Below are 21507 nucleotides of genomic sequence, written 5' to 3' on the forward strand. Positions count from 1 at the left end.
TCTGATTTTAGGGCAGTGGCCAGTTGTGCTTGTGCTGCACCCCTGAGTTCATTTGTTCTGAAGTGTGCAACTTTCTGCACGGTCGGCCTGTTTGCTGAGCTCTTGCTGTGTCACGCATTAAGCTTGGACTTTGTACCTCACTGCCTAGGATCGGTTGGGGAGCTCCAGCTATTCTGCCTGTTGCTTTCCTGCCAGGGCCCCGAGAACACTGTTTGCTGGCAAAGCAAGAACCGAGTCTGTGGGGCCCTGTGGGACATCGAGATTCAGTGACTGACTTCAGAATCAAACCGACATCTGTTTGGGTCCCACCACTGTGACTTACCTAGCTGCGTGACCTTGGACAGACCACTTTACCTTCAGCCTCAGTTTCTTCCACTAAAAAATTGTGGCAAGCCCCCCTTGACTTTCAGGGCATTGTCAATTTAAGGGAGCTAATGTGAGCACAGTGACCAACTCCAACAAGTTTGTGGTAGTAGTCGTTCTTGGTTCCAGGCACACTTTCTGGGCCCAGGAGTCATGCCTCATTGCTTTCCCTGGGAGGGAGAATTCTTTTGCCTATCACCAAGTCAGGATGAGATAGTGGTGAGAGAATCTGTACCAGGGGTCTTTGTAGACAGTGTTTGCTCTTCTACAGCGAGCCCAGTCCTATTTCCTTGCTATCTTCCAGCCTAGGGGAAGTGCAGGGCTTATGAGAGGCAGTCTGCCCCCTCAGAATACCCCTAAAATTGAGTGGGCTGTGGGAAATAAGTCATCTATTGAAGGAGCTGAGGTGGAAGGGGCCATGCACCCTGGACTCAGGAATGTCAAGAATGCAATTATCCCTGGGCTGGGACTAGGGCGTGGCAGGCACTTCAGTTTACCATTGAGCAGAAACCTCTGAGTTTGCCCTGGAACCCCACCCCCTGTCTTATTTCCCATTTCTTTGCAATTTCATCCACTCCTCCCACTGCCAGTCCTTGTACTAAGTAAAGAGATCAAGTCAGAGGTCAGATGACTGGGGTGGGATTGGGGGAGGTGAAGGTAGAAAGCTTTCTAGAGCTAAGGCTGACCAGACTTGAAAGCCATTCTGTAAATGAACTCCCTGGGGGGATAAATGATTAAATAGTTCCTGTTGGTTTGTTCAATGACCTCTCATTCCCTCCTGCTTTGATTCTCTTTGGGGGCAAATATTTGTTCAGCTGATTATAGGAGGGACTGGATTCCAGCTCTTCAGACACACCCTCTGAGGCATCTCCAGGTAGAGACTTGGGCCACTTGCCTACTTTGCATGACTGTTGTCTTTGGCCAGTGGTCCTAATAACAGGTGAGTTGTTGCCAGCTATTAACACAAGGCAATGTGGGAGAGGTTCCTCGTCTGCCAGCCAGCCTCTCCAGAGCTCTGCCTGGGCCAGAGAATTGCGAGTCACCCAATGTTGCACGTGAGAAGAGGTTTTAGACACAGCACTGGGCAAGTTCATTAGACAGCCACTGGAATGAAATTCCATTTTCTCTCTTTTTGCTCAAGAATTGCCAGAGCTTGTTGGACAACATACCATATATCACGTCCTCTTTGGTGAACATAAGGGATGCGTGCAGATGAGCCAGTTATGTCAGAACCATTTCTGGGTGTGCATTTTCCCTGAGGTCAGAAGACATTGACTCAGGATCCTTTGGGTAGAAAGTACCTCCCACTTCCCTCTCAGGCACCATTGTGTGAGCTACACAGACTGGCTACTGCAGTGGCATCTCCTGGAGGCTCTGGCTGGGGGATCCGTGAGTGTAGAAGTTATGGGTCATTCTATCCTTGGATATTCTCTAAATGTAACCTCTTTACCAGAAAAGGAAAGGAAATGAGCTTTCATGGAGCACATCTTATGTTCAAGGCATTGTGTTAGTTAGGTCTTCTACTAATACAACCACAATTTATTGAGCATCTTCTATGAGGTACATCCACTGCATTAGGTGCTAGCCATAAGCCAGACATGGCATCTTTCCTCATGGAAATGACATGCTGTTTTATATATTCCACACAATAACCTTCCAAGGTAGGTAGATTTAATCCCAGTGTACCTGTGTGGCTAAGTGACTGGTCTCAGGTATCCCATAGCCAGTTAAGTGACTGAATGAGAAGTTACATGTAGGTTCACCTGACTTCAAAGTCTAAACTCTTCCCATCCTTATCAGGTTCTCCACGGAGCAATAAAATGACCCCAGCAAACTAGCATAGAGAGCCAGAGATGCTGTTGGGCCAGGTAAAACACGCCTGTGGAGGTGCTCACTCTGGTCTGTGATCCTGGCACTGTTTAGTTAGCTGCAGGAGGAGCAGGGCCTCTGTCGGCAGTAGCAGGTTCCCAGAGGCATGTGTGGAGTCTCAGATTCTGGCACTGGGAAGACTCGAGTGGCTATCAAGGGTTTGCCCAGTTAGAGTGGGCTTCTTGGTGATTTTTTCGTTAAAATCCTCTCAGGTGCTACCAATAGATAAGAATGATGTGTTTGTGGGGAGGAGGTGACCTGCTCCAGGTATGCCTACTTCATTGTGGAGGGTGCTCCACAGACTGGAATGCCAGACTCATAGCCACACCACCGCTTTCCTGGAGTCACCTGGCAAGATGCAGAGCCTGTTTGTGTCTTGTCTGTCCATCTCTCCCACCTATAAAACAGAATAATGATAGCCACCTGCCATAGCTTGACTCTAGTAAAGGATTTAGACAAAGGCCCTTCCTTAATTGTAGGGTGGAAGCACCCCTTTTAATGAATAGATTACTTGCCTCAGAAGACTGAACTTTGCCCCCAGAGTTTCTGAACAAATAAGTCAGCCTCTGAGATATTCACCCAGAATGGTGTATGATGTGACCTTTCCTGAAGGGACAAGAGTGTTTCTGGAGCTTTCCAGTGGGAATGTGGACAGTTATGGTGTGAGGACCCTGGTGGGCCAGGACATTTTGGGATTGCTGTCCCTGGAAAAGCCCATAGCTAGGTGGAAACGCCATTGTTGAGAGCAGTGGACGGTGCGGGAGAGAAAACGTAATTTGGCCTTTCCCCGTCTTCATGGCTCTGTGGTATTCTACTTTCTGTAGGCTGCTGCTTACCTGTTCTGGCTGCTTTGGCATAGACACATGTTTAGCTGAAATACCTTAGCGACCTTTTCAGGTCTCAGCAGCTTTGGCAGTTCTGCGGTTTTCTCGGGGAAACCCCATTAGAAACCCCAAATGTGGAAATTTTTAGTAATGTCATTCAGGTTCCAAAGTGAGATACAAGTGTCTTGGGCTCCCCCTCAAAGAACCCAGCTCTGGATATACATTTGAGGTTGCTGTTAAACCTCTGTCACCATCACAGGGTTTTCCAGACTTCCTACGACGAATCTCCCCAGTAGCCCCATGAGACCCTTCAGCCTCTGGCAGAAAATTACCCAGGTATTTTTCAGGGGGCCCCAACGGAACCCAGAGGGTTTTCTTGACTTCGGTGTGGGCGGTCACCAGACTTGTTAGGGCTCTGGGAAGCAGCAGTTGTTTGCCGTCTCTTCCCATACAGGTATCTGTCCTGAGGCCCATGGGCCTGAGTGTCTGCTTCTACGCCCAGCCTCCCTGGTTTTCCCAGTGCCCTCAGCCTTTCACCCTGGGCTTTCTTTCGGCAGCCGTGTTTTTTTCTCGGTGTAGTGTGGATAGGTTTAGAGGTAATTCCCAGTGAGCTGCTCTTCTACAGAAACATAATCTCCTACTACGTTAATTAACAGGGCCCTGTCTCCATCCCCAACCTCCAGCCTAATTCCACGGAGTCCTCCCCAAGGGCTCCCTCTCTTTTCTTTGAAGGAGTCACTCTGCTCCTGGATCTGCTTCTCTTCTGTTCCTGTAGCCGACAGTCTGTCTTCCCCATTCCCAGTTGGCAGGCCCAAGTCACACAATCCCACTGGGTCTTTTTGTTTAGCCTGGGGAAGAGAAGACCCAGGAGAATATGATCATTGGTTTCAAATATCTGAAGGAAGAGGGGCTTAGTCTTTTTATTGGTATAGTACCCAGCAGAATTTGGCTAAGTAAGAGGAGAATAACAGTGGTAGAGTTTAAATTAATGTAAAGAAGGCCTTTCTAAAGCTACCACATCTCTGTCAGCTTTAGGAGCTTCCTGAGTGTCCTAGTCCACACTTATTTCCTCAGCACTGAGCAGAGCTCTTAGGCATAATGGGTACCTAGTAGAAGAGATGCCCACTGAATTTCTGAAGAAGCAGCCACTTATCAAACCAGAATAATAGTAATGGGAATTGCCCTTTACCTAATCATTTATTCATTGATTCAAACAGTATTTGTTGAACTCCTAATATGTGTCAGCCTGTCGTAGGTACCAGAGGTATAGCATTAAATAAAACAAACTTTTTGCCCTTGTGGAGTTCACATTCCAGTGGGAAAGATAGACAATAAACATGTAATTACACATATACACATACGTATATATTTGTATATATTTTTGTGTATATGCACATACACTTTATATATATATATACATATATATATATACACACACACACACATACACATACATTGTGTATACTTAACTAAGGTTAAGGTTTTCACTGGCCTTGTGGTAGATTCCATCATTGTTGCACATTTCACATTAGCTATGTTTTAGCGTGACTCTTTTCTATCAGCAGCTGCAGTACTTTAAATGCAAAAATTAGCTAATCTCAGGATCAATGTAGGGTAGTTTATCACAGGCCCCACAATAATAATAACTCCAGATATATGTAGCACTTCACCGTTCAGCGCTTTCCTATCCACCTTGCCGTTCTGATGCTCACGGCCACCCAGGGAGATGAGCCGGAAGGGGATCAGGCTGAGAAGGAGAAGCAGCATGCCCAAGGTTACATCAGGAGGAAGATGCAGGGTTCAGACTTTCCTATCGGGACTTGACCATTTACTTGCTGTGTGGCCTTGGGCAGGCCTTTTAACTTGTAAATGGCTATAGTAATAGTGCCCTTTTGTGAAGATTCAGTGAGTTAGATCCAGTCTTAAGGCTCTCCGAGTAGTGACTATTGGGATCAGCAGCACACAGCAGCTGCATCCTAGGGCTGCTTTAGTCGCATCTTCTGGCTTCCAGTTTATTACATATTGATTTTTGCAAATAGTTTTTTGAAGAAAGAAAATGCCTTTGGAGTTTTCAGCTACTTGGTTTCATCCCTGATGAGCCTCTCGGGCCAGGCTGGAGCCTTACAGCTACCTCCAAGCTACAGGGCTTTTTTGGGCAGACTCCAGAGCTCCCCTCGGAACTAGAGGTTTTTCTCTTGCTCTTCAGGAAATACCATTGCCATGACTTCCATGGACTGCTTCCTGTCCCAACCCAGCAGCCAGATTCCTGCGAGCGAGAGTATGGAAACTGGAAAGTAATGTCCCTAAAGGCTCCCCCCTACACAAACTGCTTTTTTTGGACATGTCCCTCCCTTTCCTCGTCATTTACTTTCTTTTCTTACTCCCCTTTTACCCTTCACTCAGCTTCTCTCTCCAGACTCTGATCATCCTCTTAAGATTTAGAAAATGCATTTCTACTTATGTCAGACTTCCCCCCAAGCCCATGCTGGGGGTTGGTCAGGACTCCTGGGTTCTCTCCATGGCTTCTTCACTCAGTAGCAGTTTCAGTCTTGGACTTTCCCTAGAGGGACATTAATCCTGTCACTTGCAGTGCCTTATGTCATCCATTAACCCTGAGTTCCCCCAGGGGTCCCCACTCACCCCTAAACAGGACGGAAACTCCTAAGAGAGATCTTAGAGGTTTGGCACATATAAATTCTGCCTCTTGGAAATTGATGACAGAGGGTAGAGTGAGGTGGAGCATGTCACCCCCACCACCCCACCAGCTATACCCCCACCCAGGCACCTTTCAGGAAGAAGCTAGGTTGAAAACCTTGTTGGACAATCATGAAGCATGGGAGATAGTTTGGGAGGGGATTGGAACGCACTCAACTATGCCTCAGATCCTTTGTTCTGCTCTTGAAAGGGAAACATTCCCCTCCCTCCTCCCTGGCCACACACACGTGCCTTTGTTCCCCTGAGTCAGGCGGCTGGGAACACAGTGTCCCTTCCAAGGAGCCTGACTTGCCTCCCCAGAGGCTGACCTCTTGGTCAGTGGGACTGGGATTTTTTTGCTCAGGAGCCCCCAGCCTCAAGTCCTTTCCATAAAGAGTTTTTCTCAGCAGCTAAGAACTTGCCTAGCAACAGCTGCCCAGGTTCTTACCTCGAATTATTCCATGGGATGCCTGTGTCCCAGGATTAAACAGTCTCTCTTACTCCACTTGGTGATTAATATTATTGTTAACATCACTATTAATAGCACCTAACATTTATCAAGTGCTTACTCAATGCCAAGCATTGTTTAAAGTGCTTTAGATGTATTAATTTATTTCATTCGCACAACACCACCCTGAAGTTGGCACTATTATTATCCAGATGAAGAAACTGAGATACTGAGAGGTTAAGCAGCTTATGCAAGGTAGCACAGTTAGTAAGTGGCAAAACCTGGGAGGGTAGCTTCCACATTTTAAACACTACACTGTCCCTCCTGTCCCCACTGTTCCAGTGTCAAGGTGATCGTTGTCCAGTGCTCACTGTGCGGCAAGCCTTTTACCAACATCATCTCTGTGTCACTGTCCCAACAAAGTTTGGAGGAATCGCTTAGCAGCAGGCGGAGTCTGTCTTTAAAACCAAGTTTGTTGTACTCCAAAGCTTGTTATCTTTAATCCTACCCCAACCCAGCAGCCAGATTCCTTAAAAACCCTACAAGATAGGTGGTGTTGTCTTTATTTTATGGTTAAGAAATCTGAGGCTCAGAGCACAGTGGCATGCTCAGGGTCTCATAAGCTAGTACCAGGAGGACCTGGGATTCAAACTCCAGGTGTTTGACTTCACGTTTTACTGCCTTAGTAGTCTGATAATTGCTTTTATGTGCATGAAAACGCTTTATAATTTAGCAGACTTCTTTGTATACATCATTTTATAGTGAGGTAGTTAGGTAGGTATGCTCAGTTTCATTTCAGAGTGGAAACTAAGGTTTGGGGCTTGTCCCATAGCAAATAACAGAGCCAGACTGAGAATCCATGTTCTGGCTTGTAAGGCACATGTTATCAATGTTGCCTACTTTCCCTAAGTCTGGTTGATTGCTCAGAGCTGTCTTTAGAGTTTTTTATTTGTTAAGTCAGCCAGTACTGATGGATGCTTTTTATGTGCTAAATGCTACGGAGACTGGTTATTGCAGTGAGTGGGACTGGGTTTCATGCCTAAATGCTCTGTTTTTATGGCCCACACCGTGGGCCTGGTTGGTATCCTGTTATCAGGCTGTGTGCATCACCGATCTGTCCCCTCAGTTCCCAGACATGCCAGGCAAAGTTTATCCTAGTTACTATGTATTGATCACTTTTAGTATACCCATAGATAAAATGTGACTCCAATTTGAAACTTAGCTTGATTTCTTGCTGGTGGTGTAACACTAGGCAAATCAGCTTCAAATTCTCATTCATAAATCTGAGAGAGTAATACCAACCTACCAGAGCACACAAGGCTTAAACTAGAAAGTGAAACACAAGTGTTTTTCAGTAATAATAACAGATACTCTATGTTGAGTGCTGGCTTTGTGCCAGGTGCTATGTTTATACCTTTGACTTTATCGTCTTGATTGGTCCTCACAACTGCTCTGATGTGAAGATGGAGAATTCAGAGCCTCAAGAGGTTCTATAAAGCATCTACAGTAACACACCTTGTGCATCTTGCACTCACATATATCTGGTGCCAAAGCCTACCCTCAGGCCACTGCATCATAGCTTCTTTGCAGGCCCAGGCTGGCTTATTTCACCCTAAGTACTGGGCACAGGGCCTGGGGTTCGGCAAGGGCTCAGCCAGGGTCTGCTCAATGAACATGAAGGGTGGTTATTATTAGGTGTAGGTTACACTACAAAAATGCCTCTGTCCCTAAGGAAGCAAACTCATTTGAAGCAGTACCCAAAACACTCACTAAATGGCTCCAGGCAAATTGTGCCAAATCTGTGCTGTGGACCCTAGAAGCGGAAGAAGACAGACACACTGGCTGCATCCTACAGATGTCCTGGACTCCTGCCAAACCGGCCCACTTCCACGATCAGCCACTCAGTTGATGACCCAGGGGCCTCCACTCTTAGCCTGCATCATCAGTGTGCACCTTCTCCCTCGCCAACCGCATCACCAACCCAGACCTCCTTCTGTACCAGTTGTGGAGTGTCAGAAAGGGGAAAGGTCACTAAGGTCTTGAATAATAGTTTTCTCAGCAGTGTGGCTTTGTGCAATTCACACTGAGTCCTCAGTTTCCTCATCTGTAAAGTGAAGATAATAGTCATCCCTCAGTGAAGATAATAGCAGTAATCTCTTTCTCATAGGCTGCTGTGTTTCTTCTGCCTGGGTCACCCCTCCCCTAGAGCTGATTAGGGCTGTCATCTTCTCTGGGTCTCAACTCAAATATCTCCTCAACAGAAGCTACTCACGTTTACATGTTTACTGCGCGTCTCCTCCAGTAAAACCTAAACTCCCAGGGTGTAGGGTCATTGTCTCATTTTTACCTTTATCTCCAGCATTTAGCAGATTGCTTGACACATACGAGATACTCAAAAAGCATTTGGTGAATGAGTGATTCTGTAGCTCACTTAGCACAGTGCCTGACATACACACAGAATGTTCAGTCAGTGTAAGGCATTATTATTGTCTGTTAGGAAGATGTGGGTTATAAGGGCTTTCAGGAAGTGAAAAGAGAGTGGCATGGTGGTAGGTAAGAACCACCCGGACAGATCTAGAGGGTGGATTGTGTATGAAGCATTTGGGAGATGGTGAAGAGGCAGAGTCGCTGAAGAGAGTGTGAGTTGTTATTGAAATGGTTCATGAAAAAGGGAGTGGTGACTGGTGGAGGCCTTTCAGAAGAGGGTTAGGGGTGGTTGATGGTAGAGGTGGGCCCAATGGGATGAGGCCCAACAACAGAGGGGTACTACCAGGTCTTCAGTAAACCTTGGGAAAGAGAATCCCTTGCCAGCCTGGGTTCAGCAGACCAAGCTGCAGGGAGATAAAAGCCAGAGGCACCTGCGACCTGCAGATCAGGTAGGCTGCCCTGGTTGTTATTTTGGGGCTCTGGGCCAGGTGCAGATTCAAAGACTTGATTGAAGCCTTTTGGCAATTCTGGTCTCAGCAGAGTAAACATCACCTGTCTCCTGCCACCTGTGACAACAATGCCAGGAAGGTACCCTGGGCAGGCTCAAAGGGGCCCAGCTTTCTTGCTGCCCTAGTGGAGCAAGAAATACCCCTTAGCAGAGGCCACTTCTTCCCTGCCCCACAGCTCCCTTCTGAAGAGCTCAAGTGATAATAAGGTGCCTACTGCCCAAAAGCGACCCCCCGCCTCCCACTCTGTGGTTTCTGCTTGTGGAAGTCTAGAGTGGGGCATTGGGAGCCGTTGACAGCTGGGCCCAGCTGGGGGAAGGGGTCAATTTGGGAACAGGTGCAGATTTCGGGGAGGGTGGGGCCTGAAGGGAAGTAGGGATCTTGGTAGGCTGCAGAATTTCCCTTCCCACCCCCCCCCCAGCCACAGCTGGCTTCTCCAGGAACCTGATGACCTAGTTACAATGCTTAGAAATTGTTAGCTAAGCTTGCAGTTCAGGGTTGTATCAGTCCCTCCTCTCCGAGACTTCTTGGGTCCAAAAGGGGCCCTGACATTACCCCAAGGGGGTTCCATGTGAAGGACATACACCACATCACATGTACAGGCTTCCTGCCCAAGAGAGTAAAGAACCAATCAGGCTTCTTCCCTTCCTCCCTGGTGTGCTCCCCCCCATCCCAGCGAGGAAAGACTACCCTGCCCTGCCTCCTCCTTTCTCTCCCTGGGAGCTTGGTAGGTGGCAACTGGAGGTCACAAACTTCTTTCCTGGACATTCGGCAGAGAGGGAACATTAGGGATAGCTTCAGCATGCCTAATCATTCCCACCCTTCTCATCTCAGTGGAGCGAAGAAGAATCTGTTGGGGGCTCTGGAGGCACCAGCACCCCAGGCAGCAGCTGCTCCTGGTATTCCTGATGCCCACCTCTACAGTGCCTCCCTGGGAGGAATTCCATCACTGTTAAGAGTCAGGTATGAAATTTGACAAACCGGTGCTGAATCCTGCTTGCTGTATAGCTGTCCTTGGACACATTACTTAATCTCCCCCTGCCTTTTCTCTTCTACAAAAAAGGGGATAATAATACATAATGCTTTTCTTGAAAGAGTCTTATATGCATGAAAATAAGTGGGAAGATACATGGAACATTTAGCCTGGAGCCTGGCATACAGTAATTACTACCTGGTATGGCAGCAACTGTTATTGTTTTATTGAATTGCCTTCACAGGTGATCAAGTTGCTGTCATTGCTATTGGAGCTACTCTTTTGGTAAAGTATGTGGTTATCTTTTGAACCAAGACCTTGGAGATCTTAAGATTCCTGAAGCTCAGAACTGTGACTCAACCTTGTTTCCCACCCTCCTCCACAATAGGGTCCCCAGGTCATGCTTTGTACACTGTAAGCATTGGCCAGTGTTGCAGAGTAGGCATTTAGCAATAGTGCATATTTTCTTCGATCTTTGCCAAGTGCCTTCAATAAACAGGGACCTCGTCCTCTGCTTTATTCATGGCTGTATCCCTAGATTCTGCTACAGAACCTGAAATACAGAAGGTGCTCAATTATATTTGTTGACTGAGTGGATTGAGTATAAAGTGTGTAGAAGCATGCCTAGCACACAGTAGGTGCATGGCAAGTGTTTGAATGATTTAACGAGGTGTTGTGGGAGCTCTGGAGTTTTTCCAGGACGGCCCCATTTCTTGTTTGCTTTGTGGCCATAAGTCTCTTGCCCAAGCTCTGCCTGTTGCCTCATCTGTTGAAGAAAGATAACACCCCACTTGCCTCCCTCATGGGCTAGCTGTGAGGCCCAAGGAAATGATAGATGAAAAAGCACTTTCAGAAATACGTTTGGTCTTGTTGCTCCTCCTTGTTGAGGTCACAGCCATAGCTGTGTCATTCATTCATTCATTCAACCAACATATTTTTTTTTAATCCTCACTTGAGGATATGTTTATTGATTTTGGTGTTGGGGGGGCGCGGAAGAGAGAAAACATTGATTGGTTGCAGTTGCCTGCCATATACTTTCTGACCAGGCATCGAACCTGCACCCTAGGTATGTGCCCTGACTGGGGATTGAACCCACAACCCTTTTCATACGGGATGACTCTCCAGCCAACTGAACCACCCAGCCAGGGCAACCAACAAGCGTTTATTGAGTGGAAGCAATACCCTAGCTCTCACATTTATCTGGCTTCACTTTGGACAAACTATTTCTCTAAGCCTCTGGACACCTGTAAATTGAAAATAATACTCATTTCACAGGATTGCTGGGAGAAAGACTAAGCAAGGTGCTCTGAGCTTATTGAGGATGGAAACTGTCTCAGTCATTGTTATAAGCTACTGTTAGGCCTAGCTCTAGGTGGCTAAGTGTTTAGTGACTCAGTTAACAAACATACCGATGAGTGGTGTATGCACAGTGACTGATATAGGGGAAAAGCTTACCAAAGCTAGGCCTTTCCTTTTCCTCTCACTGTGAAGTTTGATCATTCATTGATTTAGCCATCAGTTACCTTCTGTAGTCAAATTACCCGGCAAGGTTGGGCTTCTGAATGTGACTCAAGTGGAAAGTAGAAATGAGTATTAATTATTCCTAAGTCCAGGAAGTTCCTGTCCATCTGGGGTGTACTGCTGAGTGGGAGCTCTGACTCGGCCAGGATCAGTCTGCATAAACAAAACTGTGAGGCACAGCAGGCCTTAACCCCGCACTTACCTCATTCAGAACAAGAACGCCTATCCTTTGTTCTACCCACTTTCCATCTGCTACTCAGCTAAAAAATGTTCCCTTTGCTCACAGCACCCACATTCATATGGAACCCTAGGGGTTAACATATCGAGGAAGTCCCTAGGTAGTCACTCAGAAATGGCCCTTTGGGGCAGGGTCCATGGAGGGGTCCAAGCCTAAGGCTCAGTGTCCCCTGGGACTAAGTCAGTCCACAGGTGCAGGTATGAGGCCCCAGGCTGGTGGCTAAGTAATGAAACTGAAAGATATGTAGGGCCAGACAAGAAGTCAACCCTGAGGAAACAGCCTGCCTATCCATGCCAGGTGTCTGGGCACCTGGGGGCAGTTTCTGAGTCTGAATTACTTGGTTGTGGTTCCAAATTAGTACCCCAAGTCTCAGTGATGGGAGTCCATGGAACTCCAGAGCAAACTCTACAGTTGGCACCCAGGTCAGTGCCTTTGAAACCCTCTCAGAGCCCATCAGGGTGAAAGAAGCCTTTCCTCTGGGCTCCACAGCACCTACTATTGGAAGATCTTCAGGGACAATGGAATAATAGCCACAGCTCCTTTTATGGGGCACCTGTACTATGCTGGAGGCTTTTTAAGAGAATGGGATCATTTCGTTATTGGAATTATGGGCTCTGAAGTCAGAGCTGAGTTTGAATCTGGGCTCCATCATGTAGCAGCTCTGATTGTGGCACATTCCTGTCCCTTTATGAGTTTTAGTTCCCCTGCCTGACAAATGGAGGTAATAATACTTGCCTCAAGATTTTTGTAAGGATGAAGTAAGATCATATACGTCAAACTTAGCACAGATGTTACAGTAATTTTAGTAATAGCTAACGTCTTTTGAGCACTTACACTTCAGAATTTCATATTAATTCACTGAATTCTCAAAACCATACCATCAAGGTAGGTACTCTTATTATTCTCATTTTATAGAGGAAAGTAATGAGGCATAAGGAAGTTAAGGAATTTGTCCAAAGATGCACAGTTAATAAGTGCCGAAGAACCCAGGCAGTCTGGCTCCAAAGCCCGTGTGTGCTGCCTCCAGTTAAGGAAGGCCTCATAAGTGTTGCTGCTGTTACTCTTGTATCCAGCATTGTAGCTATCTGTGGCTTCTGGTCTGTCTGGTGAGTACTGTCTGTGGCTTTTGGTCTGTCTGCTGAATTCTGAGCTCAGTGAAGTCAAGAAACCCATCTTAATCACCTTGCATCCCCAGAGACCAACATAGTACTCATAGTACTCATTAATATTTGCTTAATGGCTGAGACTATTTCCTCTCTTCATTAATCAATCAGTAGCTCTTTAGCGACCATTTCCTATAGGCTAGATTTGAGCTAAATCGTGGGAGGAGTGCAAAGTACAACTATGCCTCTATAACTGGAAGATGGGGGTAGGGAGCATTCCAGAGTACTGTGTCATTGGCAGAAACTTCACACTGGAGGCAGAAACAATACAGGTGGCTTAGTGATGTATTCCAAGCTGGGATTCCCACCCCTCCCTGATTGGGCCACTCCCTCCATCTCTTGCAGAACCAGGTGAGGCGGATTACCTATTCCTGCCCAGGGCAAAAACCACTCCTTGGCTTCCACTCTAGTGAGAAGGATGCATCATCTTTCTTGCTCAGGCAACCTAGTTGAAGGGAACCTAGAATGACAGAGGAAAAGGAGTTTGGAGTGGGGAAAGAACCTTAAGAAATCACTTCTGCCCCAAATTGTAACCAAAGTGATCTTTTAAAAACCAAATTCAGAACTTATCACAACTTGCTAACTACCTTCCACCCACTTGGAATAAAACCCAGAGTCCTTCTCAAGGCCTCTCAAATCTATGTAAGTGGATACTGGCAGCCTCTACACCCTGCATCCCTGCACCCCTCCCTGTCTGCACTCAAGCCTCAGGGGGCTCCTGCTGTTCCTGATTCCTGGCATACTTGTCTCTCTGCCTGAGGGACTTTGTAGTTGCTTCCTCTGCCAGGAATGTTCTGCCCCTGGTGTTTGCCTTGTTGGTTCTTCTCAGTTGACTCAGCTCATAGGTCATATCCTCCGAGAGGTTCACTCTGACCTTTGGTCTAAAGTAGCAGAGCTACTTCTAAATCACTCTCTAGTCTTTTACCTTGTATTTTTGTTCCAGCACTACCTCTGTTTAACATTTTCTTTTTGTTGGTCTCTTCTACTAGAATATACGCTCCATGATATTCAGGACTTTGGTTTGTTCATCACTTTAGTGCTTAGAACTGTTCCTCGCAGGTAGTAAACATTCAGTGAATGATTGACCAAATGAACAAACCTAAGACACTGTCTTCATTTACACATGAGAAGCTGAGGCCCAAAGAAGCTAATAAGAATTGAGAGTGTTGTCACCTTACCTTTTGAACGCTCACTAAGTTCTAAGCATTGTACTCAGTGATTTGCGTGTATTATTTTTGTCACTTATCTTTAATTGTTACAGAGTCATTTGGAAAATCATTGTTTGTACACCATTGTAGCATTTTAAAGAAAACTGGACTATTTATTTTTTATTGGAACCTCACTCTATTGTACGAAGAGTTGGAGGCAACTTAGAAAAGCTCCAAAAAGATAGAATGAACCGAAGGATAAAACCGAGAGGATAAAGTGTATAGGGGTCAGGCGAGAGTATGAGCAAGAGGACAGGAACCAGGACGAAGATTCGTTCACAGAAATGGACACCACATGAGTCCTTCTGAACAGAGCAAAGTTTTTCGGCCATTCTTTACAGCTGATAACTAAATTACACCCAGATTCTTGAAAGTGATGGTTTCTCAAAAACCCAGTCACACACATGACTGTGGGATTGTCCCACACTGCATGTGATAGTGCCAGATTTGTTAGCCCCCTCACTGCCTCATCATCTGTGCTCCTGGACCGAGGCAGCATGATCTCTTCTTCCTCCTTTTCTACCACAGGCCAGTCCTGTAGGGAGGGGGCTGGCCCTCTCCCCAACCCGCTCTGGACCCAACCAACTTTGTTTCAGAGAACACCTTTTTCCCTGAAGATTTGTAAACTGAGATATTGCCATTGAAGACCCAGTTCTCCTCTCAGGACACTTCCAATCGAACTAAAGAGAAAAGACAAGGAACATAAAAAGAGATTTTTGTGAAAGGTAACAATGAATGCTAGATGCCAAATAAGAGAAGGACTTTATAGAAGAGGTCAGATTTGTGCTGGGACTCACCCACAAAGACAGGGTACAGAGGGCTGGTGTTCCCAGCGAGGTGCTGGGGGATCCATGTGAGCGAAGACGTGCAGGCTGGGATGGGCTCTCAAGAAGAGACCCATAAGCAGTGGCAGGCCAGTGTGGAGTATGCGTGGAAGGGTCTCTCTTACTAGGTGATAAAGCCGGAGAGGTCAGCTGGAGCCAGGTCTGTGGGAGCCTTGAGTGCCAAGGAAAGATTCCAAGGCCCTCCTCAGCAGCCCTGGTATCCCAGTAGATGAGTCATTGCCAGGCATGGATGCCCATCCTGGCCACCTGTCGGTCCACCAACTCCCAGGTAGCAGTGCCAGCAGCTGAAATAGAAGCCAGGGCCTTGAACTGACCCTGAGCAGAGGAGTAAGTATGGGGGCCACTGTCAATTTAGCCTCCGGCCATCCCAGGTGCATTCACTTGGTGATTCAGCAGATGTTTATTGAGCACCAGCTACAGTTGACCCTTGAACAGTGCAGGGGACTAGGGGCTCTGACCCATCCACCCACCCACCAGTCAAAAATCCATGTATAATTTAAGTCAGCCCTCCACGTACACAGATTCCTAACTACTGATCAAATCTACTACATGCCAGGCCCTGTGCTGAGTGTCAGGGAGCTGCAATGAGTAAGACAGTCAAGGGCACTACTGTCATAGAACTCTTATATTAGCGGGGGAGACAGCTGGCCTGAGAAACCAGCAAATACAGTGATTTCAGATTGGAGCCTAAATGATGTGAAGAAAAACTGAGTGATGGAGTGTCTGGGGAAGCAACTTTATCCAGGGAGGTCAATGAAGGCCTCTCTGAGGAGATGACATTTGACCTGAGAGTAGATTAAGGAGAAAGCCAGCCTGGGAAGATTAGAAGTAAAGATTTTACAAACAGAAAAGCAAGGCAGGACCGGACTTGGCTCCTCTGAGCTTTGGGCCCACACAGATCTCAGCTGACAGTGGTGGCCTCAGTCTGGCCTTTGTTTCCCTTCGTGTTATGGATGAAGATATCTTTCAGACCTCCCTCACAGAGGTCCAAAGGGAACAATGGTGACCACCATGTACGGAGCACCCGTCCCACGTCAGGCCCTCTGCATGCATTTTCTCATTTAACTCTCCCACTGGCCTATCTGATAAGTGGTCTGGTGGCTCCCGTTTCTTTTCCAATGGGGAAACTGAAGTCTGGAGAGATGAAGTTCCATGAACAGGGTCCTGCAGCTTGTGCATGGTAGAACCTGGATTCAGACCCAGATTGGTCTGGCTCCAAACCCAGGCTTTTTTCCACTGCTCCACCCTCAGAGTAAATGAAGCATTGTTAGTTCAGGACATGCAGAAAGCTACTTAGCAAAAGGAGAGTTGGAAAAGCATCTTATTATGAGAGTCTCAAAAGACACCTACTATCCTCCCAGCTGAGAGGACTCCTTTTGCTCCTCTGCAGGAGGGTACCCAAGAACCTGGGGTTACTGTTGGCCTTTGCCAGAGGCATGTTTGGACTTAGCCAGCTAAGTATCCCCCAGTTTCCTGCTTTCACCATCTCAGCTGCTGGTCAGGAGTTTTGGGAAGGTGACATCATCTAGCTGATTCAGCGGCTGCTTCTAGACAACGGGAACTGAAAGTCATTGCCCCTTCCTTCCCACTGCAGACCTCTTCAGAATGAGGCTGGCTATGCCACCTATCTGCAGGGTCTTGGCTGGAACAGTGCCTCACTTCCTACAGAGCTGGAAGGGTAGTGTTTTCCTGGAGAAAGCCGTCCTCAAGACTTCTCAAGCTAAGGGAACAGTGCTGTTGAGGGATAGGAGGATTCACAGGAGGGCCCACATCCCTCTCTTCTACCTTGGTGAGAACTCCTGACCCTTGTGATCTCATCTGCCTAAGTTCAAGGCTCAGGCCCAACACTGTAGGTTGGGCAAACAAAATGTTATTTGCGGACTTGGATGTTAAGGCATTTAGAGTCTGGTCAAGAGGACAAAGAGACAGATTTCAGAGCAGAACAGCCACCACACTATGATCTATTGACTATCCCTATTGACCCAGTGACCAAAAAGGAAAAAGATAAATGAAACATATTTAAAAACAAAAAGAAAAAAAGCAAAGAAAGTAATAAAAAGATGGCTCGGTGCCAGGTGAGTAGGACAGCAGACAACTAACTTGCTCTGTGATTTAGCTTCTGTCAGCTTCACTGTTTTCTTGTGAAAAATGGGTATCACCGAGGTATGTGGCTCCTTCGGTTATTGGAATATTACATAATATGTAAAGCATTCAGCAGTGCACCCAGCACCCAGGGAGCACTCAGTGAATGGTGGCCCTGTAGATAAGTCCTCAAAAGAGGGACAGCCCATTGGGGAAGGTCAGGGAAGGCTTCCTGGAGAAGGTGAACTTAGGACTGGGCTTTGGGGCCTGGGTAGGCTATGGATGGGTGCTGACTGTCTGCTGTGTAATCTCTGACAGGCGACTTTACCTCTCAGATCCTTGCGGTTTTCTTCTCTGTAAATTGTGGGTTTTGCAAGAACCTACCTCACAGGACTGTTGAGGGAGTTAATGAAGTGCTATATTGATCATGGAAACTGCTGAGTAAAGTCCTCAGTATGTACCAATGCTATTTCTTACTTGGCGGGGCAACCAGCCAGGTAACAGGCTGGAAGTGGTATGGAGAGGGCACAGCTATTGCTCATTCCCTCCCAGCTGGACAGCTCTCCCAGCCATCTCCCTCTTCTGTCGTTGTGCCCCGCAGATCTGTTATTCACATAGCACCAGTGATCCTTCTATAGTAGAAGTCAGAACCTGTCACTCTTCAGTTCAAAATCTCCAGCACTCTTTTATTTATCTATTTATTTATTTATTAAGATTTTATTTATTTAGTTTTAGAGAAAGGGGAAGGGAGGAAGAAAGAGGGAGAGAAACATCACTGTGTGGTTGTCTCTCACATGCCCCCAACTGGTAACCTGGTCTGCAACCCAGGCATGTGCCCTGACTGGAAATAGAACCAGCGACCCTTTGGTTCTCAAGGCGGCACTCAATCCACTGAGCCACACCAGCCAGGGCCAGCACTCTTTTCTTTTAATGTGGTTTTTTTTTATCCTCACTTGAGGACATTTTTTCATTGCTTTTTAGAGAGAGAGGAAGGGAGAGAAACATTGATGCCAGAGAGAAGCATTGATCAGTTGCCTTTTGGTTATGGGACAATGCTCCGACCAACTGAGCCACTCTGGCCAGGGCCAGTGACTCTTTGTATTCATGAGAATAAAAGCAAAGTGTATACAGTGAAGGGACAGATGGAAAACAGTCCTCTAGAAATTAGTGCTCTGTGTTTGTTCTCGGAAGTAGCTCTGCTCCAGCTCCTGTGCCCGTGTGTGTGTGTGTGTGTGTGTGTGTGTGTGTGTATGCAGGCACAAGTGGATGGCTCTGGTGATCGTATTTGTATACATCCAGGACATTTTCTAATAGTAAAGGACATTGACTACACCACCTTACAGCTACTGAAGGTCATGAGGGCTGAGAAAGCCAAGGGCACTCAGGGAGACTTTCTTCTCCTCTGAGTTTTGAGTCATTTCCTGAAAGGGATGTTGGTCATTCATTCACTTGTTCATTAACAAATGTTTATTAATGCCTGCCCTATGTTAGGCACTGAGCTATAGATTGAACATACAGTATGAACAAATCAAAGTCCTCTTTCCACTTTGCAATCAAGGGCGGGAGCCAAGAGACCAGTGGGAAGCTGGGCAGGTGATAATGGTGGTTTGTACAAGGGTGGAGGTATGGTAGAAGTGGCGAGCAGTGATCAGAACTTTGATACAATGTGAAAGTCAGATCAGCTGGATTTGCTGAGAATTGGATAAGGGGTGTGAGAGAGAAAGCGGAATCCAGGTTTTTCGCTTGGACTGGAAGGAGCTTGCTGCCAGTTAACGAGGAGGGGACGACATCATGGCTAAGTCATGGTTTCCTGAGAGGGCTCTGAAGTCGGACTGCCTGCATTCAAGTCCTAGTTTGCTTGCTGTTTGACTTTGGGTAAGAGTTTAACTTTACCAGGCCTCGGTTTCCTCAGATGTAAATCTGCTTTCTAGACCATAGACAGCTGGGTGCTGTGAGAGTTCAATAGGGGTAATTTGTGTGCAGGGCTTAGGATGGTACCTGGCATATGTCTAGTAAAGCCTCAGTAAGAGAGATTTAGCTCTGCTCGTTATTGTGGAAGGCAGGGAATCCCATGACCTTGCAGGCAGTGGGTCCTACCCCCACCTCCACCACTCCCTCAAGGAGCCCACCCTCCAGGAGGCAGCTCAGACGCCATCTGTCCAGCAGAGAAAAGCCATAGGGAGACAGCTTTTGGGGGACATTAAATAGATGAGCCCTTCCCAGGAAACCTAATCTCATTCTCAGCAGGTGCTAATCCCAGCAGCCTCCCTTGGTATCTGAGCCCAGCCCACCCAGTTCCTTCCCCACCCCCACCCTGAGTACCAGACCCTCTTCCCCTTCCCACTACCAAGCTGCCACCAGGACACTTCCTTACCAGATGGAGTGGCTCTGACAGGAGGGGGCCACCATTCATCTGACTGGGCCCAGCCACTCACGTGTATCAAGTCACCAAGGGCTTCAGGTGCCACCTGTCTAGAGCTCCCCCCTCGCCAGGTGCCAGTTCCTGGGCGTGGTGCTTGATCCAGGCAGATCCTGGCTGAAGCCAGCTGGAGCCAGGGACTCCCACTGTGCCCCAGCTGCCGCCTGCCTTCCCACCCACAGGCAGAGAAACAAGCTTAACCCTTTGAATACCATAAATGTCACCAGAATTAGTGGTTGTGGTTCTGGCTCTAAGTATTGCACTGTTCCAGCACACTTTAAAAAAAGAAATTTATCATAAATACAAGAGAGAATATGTATGTAAAGTTTCAAAAATAGGAAGATGATCACCTGTAAATTCATTACCCAGTTTAAGAAATCAAACATTTATGATAACTTAGGGCTCCCTGTGTGTCCCTCTCCAATCACAGCCCCTCCTACCCATTCTCCTGAGATTCGTGTTTATCATTCATTACCTTGCTTTAAAAAAAAAAAAGGTTCTACTACATATATATCTTCTTAATGCATGCTTTAAACTTCATTTAAATATTATACTGCATGCATTCCTCTGCAGTTTGCTTTTTTCATTCAGCAGTGTGAGATCCATTGATGTTATGTGTACACCTGTAGTTCATTCATTTTCATATCTTTTTGTGTGTCTCACTCTACTGTCAGTGGTTATTTGGGTCCTTCCCTTGTTTTCGCTACTTCAAATAATGTGGTTTTGAACACTTTGCGTGTGTCGCAGCACATGCACGTGTTCAAGAGTTTCTCCAAGGTAGTGGTTTCAAAGGCTTTAGCTGCCCATTAGAATTAGGCAGAGGGCTTGTTAAACCACACTTTGCTGGGCTCCACCCCCATGGTGTTAGATTCTGTATGTCTGGGTTGGGGCCTGAGAATTTGCATTTCTAGCAAGTTCCCGGTGATGCTGCCGCAGGTCCTGGAACCACACTTTGAGAGTCATTGCTGTAGGGTATGTACTCATGAGTCAGATTGCTTGACAGAAGGTAATGCTTAATTGTTTTTCTTTGTGTTTTTAAGAATTTATGCTGCCACCAGCAACACATGAGTTTTCATTGCTTTACATTTTAATACTTGATATGGTCAGACTTTAAAATTTTTATAGAGCTGGTGGATGTGAGATGGTATCTTGTGGTTTTAGTTTTGCATTTCTCAGATTACAAGTCGGGTCGAGAGTCTTGTCTTCCACCTACTGACCATTCATGTTTCCTTTTTTGTAAAATCCTGTTCAAGTCTTTGCTCTTTTGATATCTTTTTATGGATTTGTAGGAATTCTTTATGTATTCTGAATACTGATCTACACATGTTACAATAGAGGCTCTCAGTGTCTAGTTTGTTTTTTCCCTTTTTATGCAGTATTGTCTTTTGATGACTAGAACTTCTTAAAGTAATTGAGTCTTTCCTTCTATGACTCACACTTTTTACATTTTGTTGAAAAAAATCCCTTCGCAGCCTGTGATCCTAAAGACATTTGTCTATATTTTCTTCTAAAAGTTTTAAAGTTTTGTCTTTCATATTTAAATCTTTAATAGATCTGCAATTTACTGTTATGTCCACCTTAGTGTATTTACTGGTGGAGTACCTTTTATTTCAGTAGGTTTTAAATGTCTACAAGTCTGAATTATTTATAACTTGAGTCGCACCTAGAGCTTATTATATACACCTCATTAATATTTCATATTGAACAAAGGTGCTCTCTTTGGGAAAGAGTTATGATCACATTTAAAACCTTTTCCAAGATTTTTGTTGGATTTTTCAAATTTTAGATACAATAATGGTATCATGGTTATGTTCGTGTATTTGTTTGTTTCCTATTTAAGATTCCTTTTTTTTTTTAAGATTTATTTATTTATTTTTAGAGAGGGAAGGGAGGGAGAAAGAGAGAGAGAGAAACATGAATGTGCGGT

General features: G+C 46.2%; 1 protein-coding gene across 5 annotated transcripts in view; it reads left to right on the forward strand.

The window, feature by feature from the left end:
* BCL2L1 (BCL2 like 1) overlaps window positions 1-21507 on the forward strand; it is a 44772-nt gene that overhangs the window by 3995 nt on the left and 19270 nt on the right. The window lies entirely within an intron of this gene.

The sequence above is a fragment of the Phyllostomus hastatus genome, unplaced genomic scaffold (assembly GCF_019186645.2).
Source record: "Phyllostomus hastatus isolate PE091 unplaced genomic scaffold, TTU_PhHast_1.1 phas_contig_17, whole genome shotgun sequence".
Classification (NCBI taxonomy): domain Eukaryota; kingdom Metazoa; phylum Chordata; class Mammalia; order Chiroptera; family Phyllostomidae; genus Phyllostomus; species Phyllostomus hastatus.